At 45.5% G+C, this 19,261-nt stretch overlaps 3 pseudogenes; 2 read left to right on the top strand and 1 right to left on the bottom strand.

The window, feature by feature from the left end:
* The first annotated feature begins 5,078 nt into the window (after positions 1 to 5,078).
* On the top strand, positions 5,079 to 8,732 carry LOC109785060 (disease resistance protein RGA2-like; annotated as a pseudogene).
* A 2,169-nt stretch (positions 8,733 to 10,901) lies between these two features.
* LOC109785061 (dirigent protein 11-like) lies at positions 10,902 to 11,834 on the bottom strand (annotated as a pseudogene).
* A 3,684-nt stretch (positions 11,835 to 15,518) lies between these two features.
* Positions 15,519 to 18,973, top strand: LOC109785062 (disease resistance protein RGA2-like; annotated as a pseudogene).
* Positions 18,974 to 19,261: the final 288 nt, after the last annotated feature.

Here is a 19,261-nt window from a genome sequence, read left to right as displayed (position 1 = left end):
TTTTTAAAATTAGTTTGAATGTGACTCGAAATTTCGGGATTAAAAACAGTTCGGACTGCACCGAAATATCCAAAATTTTGTATAATTTTTTAACCGTGACCACAATATGGGCTGTAATGCTAACAAAAAGAATATGGGCTCAAAAAAACTTAAGAATTAGCAAATAGGCTATAAATTATTAGAAATAATGGCAGATGGGTTGTATGTCGTTTTCCACAGATATGAGGCTGACTTGTGCGCCTACTATAGGTTGACGCGTACGCTTTCCTAAAAAAAGGTTGACGCACACGCAACGCCGTGTCAACTTAGTCAACACACGAGAGCAGTGACTGTTGGATGTCCATCCAACAACCGTCGTGCTTCTTCAATCTCCGCTCTTCCTGCTCCAGCCGCTCAAACAAGCGCCGACGGGATTGCCTGCTCCCTCCTCCCGTGGCCGGCTGTTCTACTGCGCAGGACTCACCGCCCCACCCTACTCTCATCGCTGACCTAGCCATCCCTCTACTCACCCACACATGCTATTATTCTCCAGCGACGGCAGACGAACCAGTAAACCCTCGTACTCCCCTTCGCGTGGGAAATAATTGCCGAGTCTTCACTGGCTCCGTGTCGTTCCCTTCCTAGGCCTCGCCGTTGTCCATCACCTTGGTGCTCTCGGCGCGGCGTGGTCAACATGGTCAACGAACGACATCCATCGGAAGAGGACTGTACGTGGAGAGGCTGACAGTTGGGTCCACGACCGCACGCAAGGAAATGTCTCCTTATTAATCATACAATAATGATTCCTCCACCTGACAGCTGGGACCCACCGGAAGGGCCTCTGTATTTCACGGAAAAACATTCCCCTCGCTGACAGTTCGGACCCACCAGCTATATCTTTGCACGCAAGAAAGTGCCTCCTTATTACGCACAAAAAATGAATACTCCCCCTGCTAGTGGGACCCACCATAGTGGGAGGCTGACTTGTGGGCCTACGAAGTTGACGCGGATGGAGGGCTTTGTCAACTTAGTCAATATGAACGATTCTAACTCCAGTGACCGTACGATGTCCATCCAACGGCTGTAGTGCATCTTCAACCTCTAGTCTTCTTGCTCCAGTCGCCCAAACCAGCACCAGTCGTGCTGCCTGCTCCTGCCTCCCGTGGCCGGCTGTGCTGCCGCGGAGGCCTGACCGCCCACCCTACTCCAACCTCTGGTAAGGTCATCCCTCTACTCACCCACACCCCTGTTATACTGCGTCAACGACAGCCTCACATCGCAGCCGAACCAGTCAACCCTCGTACTCCTCTCCGCGTGGGCATCCACTGCCGCGTCTTCCCCGGCTCCGCGTCGTCCCCTTCCTAAGCCTCGCCGTCTTCCAACGCCTTGGTGCTCTCGGCGTGGCGTGGTCAATGTGGTCAAGGAATGACTTCCATCGAAAGAGTACTGTACGTGGAGAGGCTGACAGCTGGGTCCACGGCCACAGCAAGGAAGTGCAAACTTATTGCACGCAAAATAATTATTCCTCCACCTGACAGCAGGGACCCACCGGACGGGCCACCGTATTTCGTGAAAAAAATGTTTCCCCCCTGACTGTTGGGACCCACCAGCTACATCTTCGCATGCAAGGAAGTGCGTCCATATTACGGGCCAAAAATATGATTCTTCCCCTCACAGCTGGGACCCACGAGTTATATCTTCACACGCAAGGAAGTGCCTCCTTATCCTCCCTGACAGTTGGGACCCACCTGGTCGAATCGTATGTAGCGTTGTCATTCTGGCCGCGAACGTGTACGTACATACGATCGGTCTGTCTGCAGGCTGCAACGATGAACCCTGGCCGAGTAAGGAAGGGCACGTGTGGTAGTAGAGGCGCGCACGTAGCATGTCACGCAGTCCCGTCAATATCATGTACACGTACGTATAGCCAGGGTGCAAGAAAGTAAATACGACCATGTACGTACATACGTACGGGGTCTCGAACGCCTACTCGCGCGTACGTACGGCCAGGGCTCGTCTACATGGAGACGCAGCGACGACGTCCTGTTCATCGGCAGCCAACCGGCTGGGTCGAAACGGAGAAAATGCGTCATCGTGTTCATCGGGAGGGAACGGAATGCGTCGTGTTCATCGGGAGCCAACCGGCTTGGACGGAACAACCGATCGAAACGAGGCCTGACGTACCGCAGAACGGAGGAAACGACCTTGTGTTGGACCGCCTACGGTCGAAACGGGATCCTGTTCACCGGGAGGGGTGTGGCGTACCGCAAAACGGAGGAAACGGACTTCTCTTCGACCTCCTACAGTCAAAACGGGGTCTTATTGATCGGGAGGGGTGTGGCGTACCGCAAAATGAAGGAAACAGACTTGTGTTGGAGGGCTACGGTCGAAACAGGGGTCCTGTTCATCGAGAGGGGTGTGGCGTACCGCAAAACGGGACTCCACGGGCTACTGTTCATCTCCACCGTCGACCTCCTCCAGCCTCCATGGGTTACTGTTCGTCCATCGTGGACCTCCTCCAGCCTCCACCTGCGACTGTTCATCCACGGGCTCCTGTTCATTCAGCCTCCACCGCTCCTCCATCGGCTACTGTTCAACCAGCCCTCTCCACGGGCTACCCTCTCCACGGGCTACTGTTCATCCAGCCCTCCACCGACTACTGTTCAACCAGCCCTCCACGGGTTCTGTTCATCCAGCCCTCCACGGGGTCCTGTTCATCCACCCCCAACCGACTCGATCGATCGGGGTCCTGTTCATCCAACGGCAACAGCCTCTACTACCACGGGGTCCTGTTCATCCAACCCCCACCGGGAACTGTTCATCCAACCCCCCAACAACGCTCACTGTTCATCAAGAGGCAGCATGTTCGATCGGCTTCAGTTAGCAGCAGTAGCGAAGGAATCGCTCGATCGGGTTCAGTCAATAGCCAGATCGATCGATCGCTCGGGTTCAGTAACGCGTAGTCTGCAGTGCAACCGCTCGGGTTCAGTAGGAGCGAACGCCTCGCTCGGGTTCAGTTAGAGCCCAACTCCTCGCACCCACGCACGTACGTGTACGAGAGAAACACGCATCGCTCGGCCTCGACCACCCACCATAATCGGGAACTCCCCGATATTTTCCTCGCCCTCGCTTCTACCATGGTTTTTTCTGTCATGGACGGCCCAAAGAATGTCATGCAGCTGCGTCTCTGGACCTTCCAGGATGAAAGCCCATTTCTGTTATGCTTTTTGTCATAGAAGTAGGAGCCCACCACATCTATGATGATACCGGGCTTTGTCACAATTATCGTCATAGAAGTGTCATAAGCGTGACATAATTCTTTTTCGTTCGGTCCAAAATGTGACGGATGTGTCTTTTTTTAGTAAAAGCTCCTATATCTGCCATCGAAGGATCTTAGCGACCATGGATCCACATCAGCGACCCCAGGCCTGCCCTGCTCCAATCTAGACGAGGGTCAACCAGAGGAGGGCAACAAGGGACAACCTACAATGATGCAGAATCAAGGCAGACACTGACCAACCCCTAGGCTCTGTTTGGATACTCTAACTCAGTTAGAGGTTAGAGTTAGATTCTAACCCTAAACTAACTCTAGTCAAAGACGTGTTTGGATGGCAGGGTTAGATGGAGCGCGGATACGGCGTGGCGCCTTCACGGGCGGTGCGAGAGAGAGAGGGAGGGAGAGGAAGAGAAGCTTCGAGGAAGTGTGGAGGGTTCTGCTGCAGGGAGAGCGAGAGAAAAGATGTTTTTTTAGTGGTCCCGAGAAAAACTAACCCAAATAAGCACCTCTTGAGTGGGTTAGATTTTTTGGATGAGTTAGATGCATCTAACCCAAAGTAACCCTCCTGTTTGAATATTTTTAGCATAGTTGAGTCCAAACTAACGCAAATTAACTCTAGCCCCATGAATCCAAACAGGGCTCTGGATCGATAGGCCAGGGGCACTACGACGGAGGTCACAGGATCGGCACCCGATCTGGAACAGAGTGCTCGAATCATGCACACTGTCGCTGGAGCCTGGACGTGCGCTTACTGCAATGGCCAGTGGCCACCATGCTCCGGGTAACGACGGAGGACAAATTCTTCCGAGACAGCGCAAGCGGGACGTGAGTGATCCGCCGCCATTAGCCTTAGGGGGTGCGAGGCGTGAAGGAAGAAGGCTTGCCACCAACCGGCGGATGCGAGGAGGAGAGATACGGTAAGAGACAAGATAAACAAAACTCCCCAAAAGCCGCCCTATTGAGTGACGACAGCTGGGACGTCTGTAGAAACAAGAGAAACAAAATTCCCCCAAAGCCAGCCAACCTAAAAGGCGTACAGCACAAAGCACATACGTATATACCTATGTACTCCAACTCTAGAAAAAAAAATAGTTGTGCATCTGTAATACCCAGGCACTTAAGTGACTCCGCCACGATGTACTATCGCAGAAAAATAATAGTATATCTGCATAGCTACTCTAGGTTGTACCTGAGCATTTTGTGAACCTATGTATACCCTGTTTTGGTCGTATGCTCTGATTAATGATGTAACTATTTTGTCAAATTAATAAAATGAGCCATGATGGCATTCCTAAAAAAAAAGAGCCTGCCGGCTCGTACATTTCTAGCAAAAAACACATACTAGCAAGCAAAATCAAATTGTCTTCTCTGGATAGCCGCGGCAGACTAATCCTTTTTTACTAGCCAGCTCCGGTCAGCCAAACGGAAGAGGCAAAACTAACAGATGAAGCCTCTCTTGGTGCACAACATCTTTCTTTTTCTCCTTTTATTTCTCCCTTCTCTTCCCCTCGCCTCTCTTTGTCTTCCTCTTCGTCAGCGCTGGTGCCTTCCATTCTTTTTTCACCAACCGCAGCGTATCCAATTCGCACAGTAGCCTAGGCGACGGGTGAGAGAGCCCCACAGGGGAGGCGACGGTGCGAGCGGCAGTATCGCTGCTCTTTCACCAATTTGGATCTGATTGTGTTTGGGTGCTGCCGAGGTACATACTCTCCTCCAATCCGGGGTGTGTTTTGTTCTTCTTGGGTTGTTCGTCATCTGATGGTGCTTAATCCCTTTTCGCTTCTTTCACATGCTGCAATTTCTTCCTACGATCTGCAAGATCATGGCAGAATCACTGCTTCTCCCTGTGGTGCGCGGCGTGGCCGGCAAGGCCGCAGACACTCTGGTCCAGACCGTGACCCGCATGTGTGGCCTCGATGATGACCGCCAATCGCTGGAGCGCCATCTGCTAGCCATCGAGTGCAAGCTGGCCAACGCGGAGGAAAGGAGCCAGACGAATGTCTACCTCAAGAGCTGGATGGAGAAGCTCAAGGCCATCACCTACGACACTGACGACGTCATCGACGATTTCCAGTACGAGGCACTGCGCCGCAATGCTCAGATCGGCAATTCCACCCCCCGCACGATACTCGACTATGTCACCCACCACAGTCCACTGCTCTTCCGTTTCGCCATGAGCGGGAAGCTTAAGTCTGTCCTCGAGAAGATCAATAACTTAGTGGAGGAGATGAACAAGTTTGGCCTTGAGAATTCTGTCCATCGAGAGGAGCCGCAATATCGTTGGCGGCAGACGCACTCCAGGCTGGATGAGTTTACCAAGATATCTGAAAGAGACCATGACAAGGATGGGGTGGTGAAGTTGCTGCTAGACCAACGAGATCAGAGGAAGGTGCAAGTGCTGCCCATCTTTGGTATGGGAGGTCTTGGCAAGACGGCACTTGCTAAGATGGTGTACAATGAACAAGTGGTCCAACAACATTTCTAGTTGAAGATATGGCACTGTGTGTCAGACAATGTTGATATTATTTCTCTTCTGAAATTCATCATTCAATTGGCTATTAATGATTTGCCAGAAAAAGAAAAAGGAAAAGAATTGGCTACAATTGGAAGTTGGTATTTGTCAGGAAGCATCGAACTATTGCAGAAGAAACTTGAAGAAGTCATGGGTCGGAAAAGATTTTTACTTGTTCTCGATGATGTATGGAATGAAGAGAAGAGGATGTGGGATGATGAATTGAAGCCACTATTGTGCTCTGTTGGCGGACCAGGAAGTGTTATAGTGGTCACATGCCGAAGTAAGAAAGTGGCCTCTATAATGTGCACCGTTAAGCCCCATGAGCTAGCATTTTTGAGTGAAGAAGATTCATGGGAACTCTTTTGGAACAAAGCATTTAACAATGATGTAGAAGAGCAAGTAGAGTTAGTTACCATTGGAAGACGTATAGTCAATAAATGCGGGGGGTTGCCTCTTGCTCTCAAGACAATGGGTGGATTGCTGAGTTCGAAGCAACTAGTGCCAGAATGGAAGGCCATCGAAGAGACTAACATTGGGGATAATATTGGAGGCAAACATGAGGTCATGCCCATACTAAAGTTAAGCTACAAGCACTTGTCATCTGAAATGAAGCAATGCTTTGCATTCTGTGCACTTTTCCCCAAAGATTATGAGATGCAGAAGGATATGTTGATTCAACTACGGATAGCAAACGGCTTTATTCAAGAAGAGGGAACAATGGATTTGACACAAAAAGGCGAATTCATTTTCCATGAGCTGGTTTGGAGATCCTTCCTCCAAGATATGAAAGTGATAGTAAAATCTATGTTCTTTTATGATACCACGGAACATGAGACAATAGTGTGTAAATGCATGATTTAGTGCATGATTTAGCCAGAAATGTCACCAATGAATGTGCCACTATAGAAGAATTGATTGAACGGAAAGCATTAGTAAAAAATGTCCATCACATGCAATTACCAGAGGTTAAAGTCGAAAAGATCATTGGGTTCTTCGATAGCAAATCATCTCTGCGCACTTTGTTAGCTCCTTCATCAATACACCAGGATTTAAAACGGCTCTATGTTGGCAGAGTGAGTTTTACATCAGTTTCAGGGCCATAAATGCAAAACATTTACGGTATCTTGACCTTTCCTATTGTGAAGTCAATGCTATATTTCTAGATTCAATATGTCTATTGTATAACCTACAAACGTTGAGGCTCAATCATTGCAAAGGACTAACACAATTACCAGAGGACATGGTGATATGCTTGAGAAAGCTCATACATCTTTATCTTTTTGGATGTCAGTGGTTGGAGAGGATGCCTCGAAACATTGGTCAGCTGAACAACCTTCGCACACTAACAACATTTGTTGTGGACACTACAGATGGTTGTGGAATTGAGGAGCTCAAAGACTTGCAACACCTTCACAACAGGTTGGAACTGCATAACTTGAGAGACATAAAGAGTGTAAAGCATGCAAAAGAAGCCAATCTCCAGCAGAAACAATATCTGAGTGAGCTTTTGTTCTCTTGGGGCCTTACAATATATGGCGAGCCCGAAAATGAAGGATGCAATGAAGAGGAAATGTTCCAGTATCTGGAACCACATATTAAGATCCAAATTTTGGAGTTATATGGATATGGTGGCGTGGAAGTACCACAATGGATGAGAGATCCGCAGATGTTTCAGTGCTTAAGAAAACTCACAATTTTCAACTTGACAAGGTGTAAGAATTTGCCTGTAGTATGGTTGTCACCCACACTGGAGTACTTGTCCTTAAAGATCATTGATAAACTGAAGACATTATGTGATAACCCTTACATAGAAGTTGGAGGACACAATACCCCTCTAAAGATTTTCCCTAATTTGAAGAAGATGATCTTGAAAGGGCTACTTAGTCTAGAGGGGTGGATAGAAAACAATGCGGGAGTGGCTATTGATAGCTTAGTAACATTCCCGGTGCTTGAGGAGCTAGAAATCGAGGACTGCCCCAAGCTATCAAGTTTTCCACTAAGCCCTGTTCTGAAAGTTCTGAAGATAAATGAATTTGACATTGTTGGATTACGCTCACGCCGGGAGGGGAAGGACGAGACCCCACAGATAGTGTGTTTACTGGATATTCCGAGGTTGCCTAGCTACATCCCTTGAAATTTTGTGGATTCAGGACTCTCCATGTTTGGTGGCGCTGCCTTCAAACCTTGGAGATCTGACAAAGTTGTGGGAGCTACTGGTGCATGACTGCAAGAGCCTGAAAGCGTTGCCTGATGGGATGGATCGTCTCACTTCTCTTCGGTCATTGACAATCATGAATTCTCCAGCAATAGAGCAACTCCCGAATGGTCTCCTTGAGCGGTTGCCAACACTCGACTACCTATTCATATGGGGCTGCCCCGAGTTGGAATTACGATGCAGAGAAGGTGGGGAGTATTTCCATCACTTGCTCCCTATCCCACATAAATACATTGCAACAGAATCAGAACTGCAATTCAGAATGAGAGCACCAGAAGCAGAATCCAGTGGAAAGAACTTTTTAAGGAGGCTCCTCCCCTGTTGTGTTCGCTCGAAGTCTGACTCTGAGTCTAACAATAACCAAGGTGCGTATGCCACAGGTCCTTCCTCGTACTATTTCTGATTTAATTAACTATCTTTCCTCCGTACATATAATGCAAGTAACTCCCCACTGGTTACTTTTATTCGTTTTTAGGATCTGCTGACTCTGAAACCTTTTGATCTTTGGTGACTTCGCCACATTTTTATTGGACAAGTATACCTCGGTTCTTACTGCTATGTGCTCGTCTCAACAACCAACAAAATTAGCATATAGAGGTAAACTTCCATTCCAGTGACATCTCTAGTACTTCCTGGCTCCTGCTAGTGCCTAGTGTTAATCTGTTAATTGTTCATATGTCAGCAGATACTTATGGCTGTGTGCATCAGATGATGCAGAGGTTGGGGTTACACCTTACGAAAAGAAAGAAAAATGTCAGCAGATGCTCCAGCTGGACCATTAATGACTGATTTCAGGTTAAATTTGATCGAAGACAAAACTCAACTTTGTGCTTTCCTCTTTCATATATTACTCTCATAATCTTTTACACTTGTGTTTTTTTCTAACACGGGTATCTGCTGGTTTTCTTAAGCAGGACAACCAGAGTATGGCAGGAGCAGCGACTGCTGGTTCATGAACCCAAAATACGAGCAGAGCTTGGTCATGCTCATTTTTTTTTGACCAAAGTACGCCCCTTTCAAGAAATACAGTTCCTCCAAGCGCTCAAGGTGATTGGTTCATTTGGACAGTACGCTCCATCTCTGCTTAATTTTAACACCCCCCCCCCCCCCCCCCCCCCCCGACTGTGATCAACTTAGCACGGTACTTGGTCTAACTTTAACCTTTGTTCCGCTTCATAAATCAATACAGAAATTGCTTTGATGACACTACTTCATCTGAGACGGTGGCGATGTTGGAATTAACCATGATGTGTGTACGGTTCGTATACGGTGCAGTCCGTGCAGTCCCTGATTAGGATTTGTAGTTAGCTAGTTAGGATAATATAAATAGCTATGTAATCCCGTGTAATAACTCAGATCATATTGCAAGGAAAAGACAGGAGCAAGACGTTACAGTAGCAACCAACGCGTTACATGCGCGTGCGTATTCCGAAGAGAAATACATCGGGTACTCCAATCCAGCAGCTAGCATATTATACGTACGTGAGCTTCATCGTTAGCTTGCTACGTATTCCTGTTTTTTGGGGTTGTTTGGTTGCAGGGGAACCAATACCCTAGTGGAACTAAACCACCGTAGCTTCCAGTTTGTACATGTTACAATACACAGTTGCGTGATGCGCATGAATTTTAGTTATAGTAATTATATGTTCTCCTATCATGGCCACCAGATTTTGCTGAGTACCTGAGTGCTCAGTTAGGAACAACTAACTGCCATCTTAGGTCACTGCATTTCCAGAAAAGACTACGTAAATCTTACTCTCACAACACAGGCACATATCCATGTCCTATTTTCCTTTATAGTTTCTATAGATATATTCCAGATTGGTCCAGTGGTGGAGCCAGGAATTTTGCTCCTTGGAATTCAGTAAAAAAAACATATGCAATGCAACAGCAATATATACGGAAATTTTACGGTACATCATACTACTGCCTATTATTAGGGCCCTTGATGCTTGTGTTCTTTGATCTATTATGCTATATTCATATATTATGTATTTATATGCCCGTGGCATGGTTATACACATAATACAATTCTTTGGGGATAACAGTTTCTGAAACAAACAAGCTTCATTATTTTGCAAACCATATCCAGGACATTACATAGACACCAACAAACAGATGAGTTGATATGGATTAAGGACTGGATATCCATTATGCTACAAACCCACATCTTATTTTGAATGAAAGATAGAAAGAGGGTATGCTAATGCATACTCTCATGATGCAGGAGGACCACAGTAATGATCCATCACACCGCAAGAGACTGCAAATACATTGTTTCCATCAAATTTCTCACGCCGGCTTTATTTTTCAACAAACGAGCTGCGCCTCAAGCCTGCAGAAAAATAAGTGAAAACATGGCTTTGTGTCATGTCATGTGTGCTTACATAAAGCTTTGTTACTTGATATGCAACTCACTACAAATTAAATGTGTAAACAATTAATGCATTTTGTTTAGTTAAACATGACTAATCTTCTATATCTAAATAGTTAACTTCCACTAATCCTAATTCTCTCGACATGCAAGCATGTCACATCAGCATGGATCATGCAATGGAAAAGGTCCACCTCAGCATGCAATCATGCATATGATAAAACCCACCTCGACATGCAAACATGCATGCAAATTTTCATTATATGATAGTGCATATACATTTTTGAAAATTATTTACAAATATACAATAATCAAACACAATTAATCATATGTATTTTCAGTTTTAGTTCTCATATTATTTATCCCAAATATTCATCCTCCCCATATTAAATCTCAGTGAAATATATTGCAGAACATACCCACAACAAAGTGCGGGTATCATCTAGTGTTGTTGAAAATAGCACGCTATTTAATGCATTTGCACTGCATGTGCACAAATTTCTTAATGTATTGCATTTTTAGTAGGACTCTCTCTAATGTCCTATTGTTTCCCTTCAAAAGGTAGAACATTGGAATTTGGATAGAAACTTACAGGTTGCGGAATCATGTAGCGCACACGGATATTAAGTTCTTTAATACCATCTTCCCAAGTAGAGGCAGGATGATTTGTGAAACTTATTATACCTTGTGCCATAATGAATTGACCAGTCCCACCGACAATGGACCACTGACCACTTTCCAAACCCACCGTTATGCCAATCACCTGAAGGGTGGACCCTGCAAACCTATCTATTTCATGTGCAAGATAGCAAGTTCCACCATAAAGTTAGAAGTGCATGTAGCTTTTAACAAATGCATAAATATTAATATGTGTATGTACACCAGTAAGTTGTGTAAAATCCTTAGCTACAAATATAATAGAGGCAAGCACATAACTTGAATGTCGCGGGCGAAAGAACTCACGAAACACGTACTGAGATATTGAAAAATAGTGAAGTAGAGAACATATTACCTTCCTTGCTCAAACTCTATGTTATGAGTCATGTACCATCTATTATCCTTGGTCAAACCAGCCTCGACATGCACGCCTTGTGCACGTGCAACAACAGTATCTTTGGAATTTGTTGTCTCGGTAAGAGTCCAGTCATGGACTATCGTTGTCCCAAACCCAAAAGGAAAACTTGTTTGGAGCAAGGTTTCCTCATTGCAATTTGGCTGGTTTGGTCCATCAACGAATTGGTGCAAGAACAAGTGCAAGTTAGCCTCGGTCATACAAGGGATCTGACACCCCTGAAGAGGCGCAGTCCCATTGAAGGGGAATAGAAGTGGCCTGGATTTGAGGTAGCACTATGAGTAGACAAACAAAGACGCTGAATGGACTAGCCATGGTCATAATTGTTTGCAAGAAGGGGAAAAGAGAGCTCAGTGAGCTAGTAGAATGATGGGAAGTTGTGTCTCCTGTGTTTTGTGAGAGAATAAGAGGGTAGAGGTGTCATATATATAGAAAGCTTGGAAGGTAGTGCCCACCTTGGGTGACTTTGTCTTGGACGTTTAATTACACCCTATGCAGCTAGGACTTGAAATCCAACCAAGGGATGACCAGGGCTGCATAAAGTCCAGTGGCAAAATTCACTACTAGTACAGTTTCTGAAATCAATTGTACATCTACTGAATTAAATGGCACAGATCCTTCTAGAAAAACGAAAGGTGAGATAGCTGAGACAAGAGGCCACACCTTGTCCACAACGTTCCCACTCAAAGTTATAGCTCCTATAGGTTACGAACTTACGACGGTGTGCATGCATGCATGCACTCTAGATCATTCACACACATTTTTTAACACAGTACAGACGCAAGCGCTCATATACACACGCATACACTCATCTCTATGAACGCACACATGCACATCCTACCCCTATGAGCATCTCTGAAAGACCGAGCTGGCATATCATCTTGAAATTTACGAAGTCACCGTAGGCACCTCGTCGTCGACGGGAACGTCTCCTCCCACAGAATGCGCATTGCCGGAAATCCTGAAATAATCCAGGAATAAATGCGAGCACTAGGACTTGAACCCTGGTAGGCTGAGGATACGACAGTCCCTCTAACCATCCAACCACAGTTCACACACTTAATAATGTACATACTGCACTTATGTCTATGTATAGTACACTCACGTAGAGGTGCATGCATGCATTCCAACCTCAGCATGGTGGAACACGTATGCTTGCTGGACTAGGTCATGAATGAGTGAATGGCTCGTCTTGATAATTCCCACACTAACACTTTATAACAAGAAAATCTTGATTGCGCCACAGAAAAATCAATGGAGTGCAGAATTTAATTGTGCATAGCTGTTCTAAAAATAAAGAAGAAATATAGAGACAGGGCATGGTGATGTTTATTTAAAAAAAGGTTGCATTGTCGAAATTAAATTCATATGGACTAAATAATAACTAATCAAACAAACCCTATTGATTTTTTTTAAGTTTACCTTGGAATATCCTGAAAATTTCTCCCAAACCCTTCCTGATCAGCTCTCTTCTGGCTCTAATGATCTCGTTGGCCATGTAAGCGAGAAAGAGAAAGGTGGGGGCTGAGAGGTACAATGGTGCCTTTCTCATTGTAGAATGTAAGACCTCTACATAGTTCAGTATTTAAGTTTGATCAAGAAGTTAATAAGACATGAGTTAAACGGTAGACCAAAATTAAAAAATTGGTTTCCAATTTTTATTAAGTGAAACCACTTTGTATTACATAATTCATACAACACATGCAGCAGATCGTTCACAGCACCATATTCTCTGAGGAGATACGGAATCTAGCCACATCTATAGAGAGGGAGGTCTTGTTCATTCATTGTAGACGCTCGTAGAATAGAGTTAGCCATGAGTTGGCCGTTTATGGCCGTAGTACCGCACACGCCGCAGTGTGGTTGCACTCTGGGATGGATTTCGTTGTAAACTTATCTATGGCTGAGAAGCCTCCATGAGTAATGAAAATTTTCTTTCCCCTGCAAAAAAAAAAAAAGAAACTAAAAATATTGAGATACATGGAAGTCTCGCATTCTACGGTGGATGAAGTAACATTTAATCGGATTCCATTTTGTCAAATTGTCATATTAACGGTTGTTCACGACCATGAATGAATGACTCGAGTGTCTTGGTGGTTCACACTGAAAACACCACATTTATCATTCAGCTGGCCTAAGTAAATGGTATGCTAGTACAAGTTTTGTAATTCACTGCGATGCTAGCGATGGCCGGACTTTAGCTGGTGAATACCCACTTGATGAAAGTTACCACATCTAGCAGGAAATTAGAAATTGAATGGACAATTTTATCTCATGTGATCCTATTCATGAGAATAGGAGCTCGAATTTCATGGCTCATAATCTAACTAGGCATATTTTATCTTTAGTAAAGGGCGCCATTTGTGGTTGGGCCTGCCTTATGATTCTAATGTAATACCTATATCTGCAAAAGTTGATCAATAAAGCCTAGCAAATTATTCTGAAAAAGCCAGCCAACCTTTCGACAAAGGGTGGAGCTTGAGACTGTGTACTCGAGAAGCGCCACCAAATTGAAGCAAATCATGTGTTTTCATCACCACTTTTCTGCGATCCCAGTAGCTATATGCGCTGGGCTAGAAATTTCACTGCCACCGCTGCACAATCATACTCTCTGCGTCAAGTCACTGTCCATAGATTGCATCTACCGCCAAAGGCAACCACACCAAAATGAGACGCTTTGGTGGCTACTACAATCAACATCTCGAGAGATCGGCTGATACCTGTCACTGCTGCAGGGCCAGGCCGCGCCGCCCTAGCGCATCCAGGAAGGCAACCGCCACCTTAGAGCCAAAGCTCCTTGACCTGCCATCGAAGGATCTTAGCGACCATCGAACCACATCAGCGACCCTGGCCTGCCCTGTTCCAATCTGGACGAGGGTCAACCAGAGGTGGCCACTGGCCAACACGGGACAACCTACGACGATGCAGAATCAAGGCAGGCCGACACTGACCAACCACTAGATCGATAGATCAGGGGCACTACCACTGAGGTCATAGGATCGGCACCCGATCAAAGCGCTCAAATCATGCGCACTATCACTAGAGCCTGCAGATGCGCTTGATGCAATGACCACCATGCTCTGGGGAACGACGGAGGACAGTTTCCTTTGAGACAGTGCAAGCGGCGTGGGAGTGATCCGCCGCCGTTAGCCTCAGGGGATGCGAGATGTGAAGGAAGAAGGCCCGCCGCCATCGTCGGACGCCTAGGGCTAAGCCTTGTGACGCCAATCGGCGGATGCGAGGAGAGAGACGGGGAGAGAGAGACAAGAAAAACAAAACTCCCCAAAAGCCGCCCTAGCGAGTGACGACAGCTGGGACGTGTGTGTAAACAAGAGAAACAAAGATCCCAAAAGACAGCCAACCTAAAAGGCGTACAACACAAAGCACATACGTATATACCTATGTACTCCAATTTTTTTAGAAAAAATAATAGTTGTGCATCTGTAATACCCATGCACTTAAGTAGCTCCGCCATGATGTACTATCACAGAAAATAAATAGTATATCTGCATAGCTACTCTAGGTTGTACCTGAGCATTGTGAACCTATGTATACCCCTGTTTTGGTTGTATGCAATGGAACTAAGAGCCTGCCGGCTCGTACATTTCTAGAAAAACACATACTAGCACGCAAAATCAAATTGTCTCTTTTGGATAGCCGCGGCAGACTAATCATTTTTTACTAGCCAAATTCAGTTCCGGTTACCCAAACGGAAGAGCCAAAACTAACAGATGAAGCCTCTCTTGGTGCACAACATCTGTACTTTTTCTCCTTCTTTTATTTTTCCCTTCTCTTCCCCTCGCCTCTCTTTGTCTTCCTCTTCGTCAGCGCTGGCGCCTCCCATTCTCTGTTCACCAACCGCAGCATCTAATTCGCACAGCAACCTTGGCGACTAGCGAGAGAGCTCCACTGGGGAGGCGACGGCGCGAGCGCAGTATAGCTGCTCTTTCACCAATTTGGATCTGATTGTGTTTGCGTGCTGCTGAGGTACATACTCTCGTAACTCTCCTCCATTCTGGGGTGTGTTTTGTTCTTCTTCGGTTGTTTCTCATCTGTTGGATCTTAATCCCTTTCCTCCTCTTTGACATGCTGGAATTTCTTCTTCCTCCGATCTCCAAGATCATGGCAGAATCACTACTTCTCCTTGTGGTGCGCAGTGTGGCCTGCAAGGCCACAAACACCCTGGTCCAGGCCGTGACCCGCATGTGTGGCCTCGACAACGACCGCCAAACACTGGAGCGCCATCTGCTAGCCGTCGAGTGCAAGCTGGCCAACATGGAGGAAAGGAGCCAGACAAATGCCTACCTCAGGAGCTGGATGGAGAAGCTCAAGGCTGTCGCCTATGAGGCCGACGACCTCCTCGACGACTTCCTATACCAGGCGTTGCGCCGCAAAGCCCAGGTCCGCGAGTCCCCTTCCCACAAGATACTCGGATACTTCACGCACCGCAGCCCGCTGCTCTACCATTTCGCCATGAGCAAAAAGCTCAAGGGAGTCCTCAATAAGATCAAGGAGCTAGTTGAGGAGATGAATACATTTGGCCTTGAGAATTCTGTCAATCGAGAGGACCGGCAACATCCTTGGCGGCAGACGCACTCCAGACTGGACGAGTCGACCAAAATCTTTGGAAGAGGTGATGACATGAAGGTGGTGGCGAAGATGCTGCTAGACCAGCAAGATCAGCAGAAGGTACAGGTGCTGCCCATCTTTGGTATGGGAGGTCTTGGCAAGACGACACTGGCTAAGATGGTGTACAATGACAAAGATGTCCAACCACATTTTCAGTTGAAGATGTGGCACTGTGCGTCAGGAAATTTTGATGTTATTGTTCTTATGAAATCCATCATTGAATTGGCGATAAATGGTTTGCCAGAGAATGATAAACAACCGGCTAGAAATGGAAATTGGTACTTGTCTGACAATATCGTACTATTGCAGATGAAACTTTATGAAGTCATTGGCCGGAAAAAAAGATTTTTACTTGTTCTGGATGATGTATGGAATGAAGACAGATGGATGTGGGAGAATGAATTGAAGCCACTATTGTGTTATGTTGGTGGACCAGGAAGCGTTATCATTGTCACATGTCGAAGCAAACAAGTGGTCTCTATAATGCACACTGTTAAGCCTCACGAGTTAGCATTTCTGAGTGAGGAAGAATGGGAATTGTTTTCAAAAAAAGCATTTAGCAACGGTATAGAAAAGCAAGAAGAGTTAGTCACTATTGGGAGACGTATTGTCAGAAATGCGGGGGGTTGCCTCTTGCTCTGAAGGCAATGGGTGGATTGTTGAGTTCAAAGCAACAAGTATGGGAATGGAAGGCCATTGAAAAGACTAACATTGGGGATAATGTTGGAGGCAAACATGAGGTCATGCACATACTAAAGTTAAGTTACAAACATCTGTCATCTGAAATTAAGAAATGTTTTGCATTCTGTGCACTTTCCCCCAAGCATTATGAGATGCAGAAGGATAAGTTGATCCAACTATGGATAGCAAATGGCTTTATTCAAGAAGAGGGAACAATGGATTTAACACAAAAAGGAGAGTTCATTTTTCACGAACTTGTTTGGAGATCCTTCCTGCAAGATATGGAAGTGGTAGCACAATATAGTTCCTATCTTGGCAACATTAAATATGAGACTGTAGTATGTAAAATGCATGACTTAATGCATGACTTAGCAAGAGATGTTAGCAATGAATGTGCCACCATAGAAGAACTGATTGAACAGAAAGCATTGGTAAAAAATACACGTCACTTGCAAATACCAGATGTTAAATCGGAAAACCTCTTGTTCAATGGCAAAACATCTCTCCGCACTTTGTTAGCTCCTTCATGGACATGCAAGGATACTAACCAGCTTCCACAAGCATCATTACGAGCATTGCATTTGGAGAGAATTCTCACAAATTTCAAGTCTTTAAATGCAAAACATTTACGGTATCTTGACCTCTCCTATTGTATTGTTAGTGCTACATTGCTGGATTCAATATGTCTACTGTATAACCTGCAAACTTTGAGGCTCAACCATTGCAAAGGATTACGACACTTACCAGAAGACATGGTGTTAAGCTTGAGAAAGCTCATAAATCTTTATCTTTTTGGATGCCAGTGGTTGGAGTGGATGCCTCGAAACATTGGTCAGTTGAACAAGCTCTGCACACTAACAACATTTGTTGTGGATACTAGAGATGGTTGTGGTATTGAGGAGCTCAAAGACTTGTGGCATCTTCGCAACAGGTTGGAACTGTACAACCTAAGAAAAATAAAGAGTATAGAAAATGCAAAAGAAGCCAATCTTCAACAGAAGCAAAATCTGAATGAGTTGTTGTACTCCTGGGGCCGTGAAATATACGACGAGCCCGAAAATGAGGCATGCAATGAGGAGGAAGTGTTTCAGTGTCTGAAACCTCATAGTAAGATCCAAATTTTGGAGCTATATGGATATGGTGGCCGAGAAATACCACAATGGATGAAAGATTCTCAGATGTTTCAGTGCTTAAGAAAACTCATTATTACCAACTGGACAAGGTGTAAGAATATACCCGTAGTATGGTTGTCACTCTCATTGGAGTACTTATCGTTACACAACATGGATAAACTTCACACATTATGTGGTAACCTTTGCATAGAAGGTGGAGGACACAATACTCCTCCACAGATTTTCCCAAAGTTGAAGGCAATGATCTTGGATAATCTACATAGTCTAGAGGGGTGGGCAGTAAGCAGTACGGGGATGGCTATTGATAGCTTAACATTCCCGGTGCTTGAAGATCTAGAAATCTATAACTGCCCTAAGCTTACAAGTTTTCCACTGATCCCCGTTCTAAAAGTCCTAAGGGTAAAGGAAGTCCACACCTTTCCATTCAGCTCAGACCCGGAGGGGACCCCACAGATTGAACGTTTATTGGATATTTCAAGGTTGCCTACAACCCTTGAAATTTTGTGGATTGAAGGCTCCCCATGTTTGGTGGCGCTGCCTTCGAACCTTGGAGATCTGGTAAAGCTGAAGGAGCTAGTTGTGCAAAACTGCATTGGCCTGAAAGCGTTGCCTGATGGGATGGATGGCCTCACTTCTCTTCGGTACTTGACAATCATGTATTCTCCAGCAATAGAGCAACTCCCGAATGGTCTCCTTGAGCGGTTGCCAGCCCTCGACTACCTAAACATATGGGGCTGCCCCGAGTTGGAAAGACGATGCAGAGAAGGTGGGGGGTATTTCCACCACTTGCTCCCTATCCCACATAAACACATTCGAGAAGAATTAGTTTGCAGAATCAAAATCCAGCGGAAATAGGTTCCTAAGAAGGCTCATCCCCTGCGGTGCTCACTTGAAAGCTGACTCCGAGTCTGACAGTCTGACAATTACCGAGGTGTGTTGCGTTATGCCACAGCTCCCTTCCTCGTGTTAATTAGGTTTAACTATCTTTCCTCCTACTACATTACTGTATAATGTAAGTAACTCCCCACTGGTTACCCTTTTTTCTTCGTTTTATAGGGTCCGCTGATTCTGAAATCATTTGATCTTCAGTCTCATTGACGCATATTTTTTTACATTATACTCATAGTTCATACAAGTGCTCAAACATTTGGCTGCAAAGGGATGTAAAAAGGTCGTTATGGAGACCTATGGAGACCGTTCCGACCATCAAGAAGCTGAGATCATACGCCGACAGGGTCAGGGCTTCAGAGCTTGACAAGTGCCTGCAGAAGATCGGAGAAGATGCTCTCACCAAGAAAATGAGAAAATCCATCGAGCAGCTCAGTACCGGCATAGTGAACAGACTTCTCCACGGCCCATTGCAGCACCTGAGATGCGATGGCACCG

The sequence above is a fragment of the Aegilops tauschii genome, chromosome 7, assembly GCF_002575655.3.
Source record: "Aegilops tauschii subsp. strangulata cultivar AL8/78 chromosome 7, Aet v6.0, whole genome shotgun sequence".
NCBI lineage: Eukaryota > Viridiplantae > Streptophyta > Magnoliopsida > Poales > Poaceae > Aegilops > Aegilops tauschii.
This window is presented reverse-complemented; position numbering and strand designations above follow the sequence as displayed.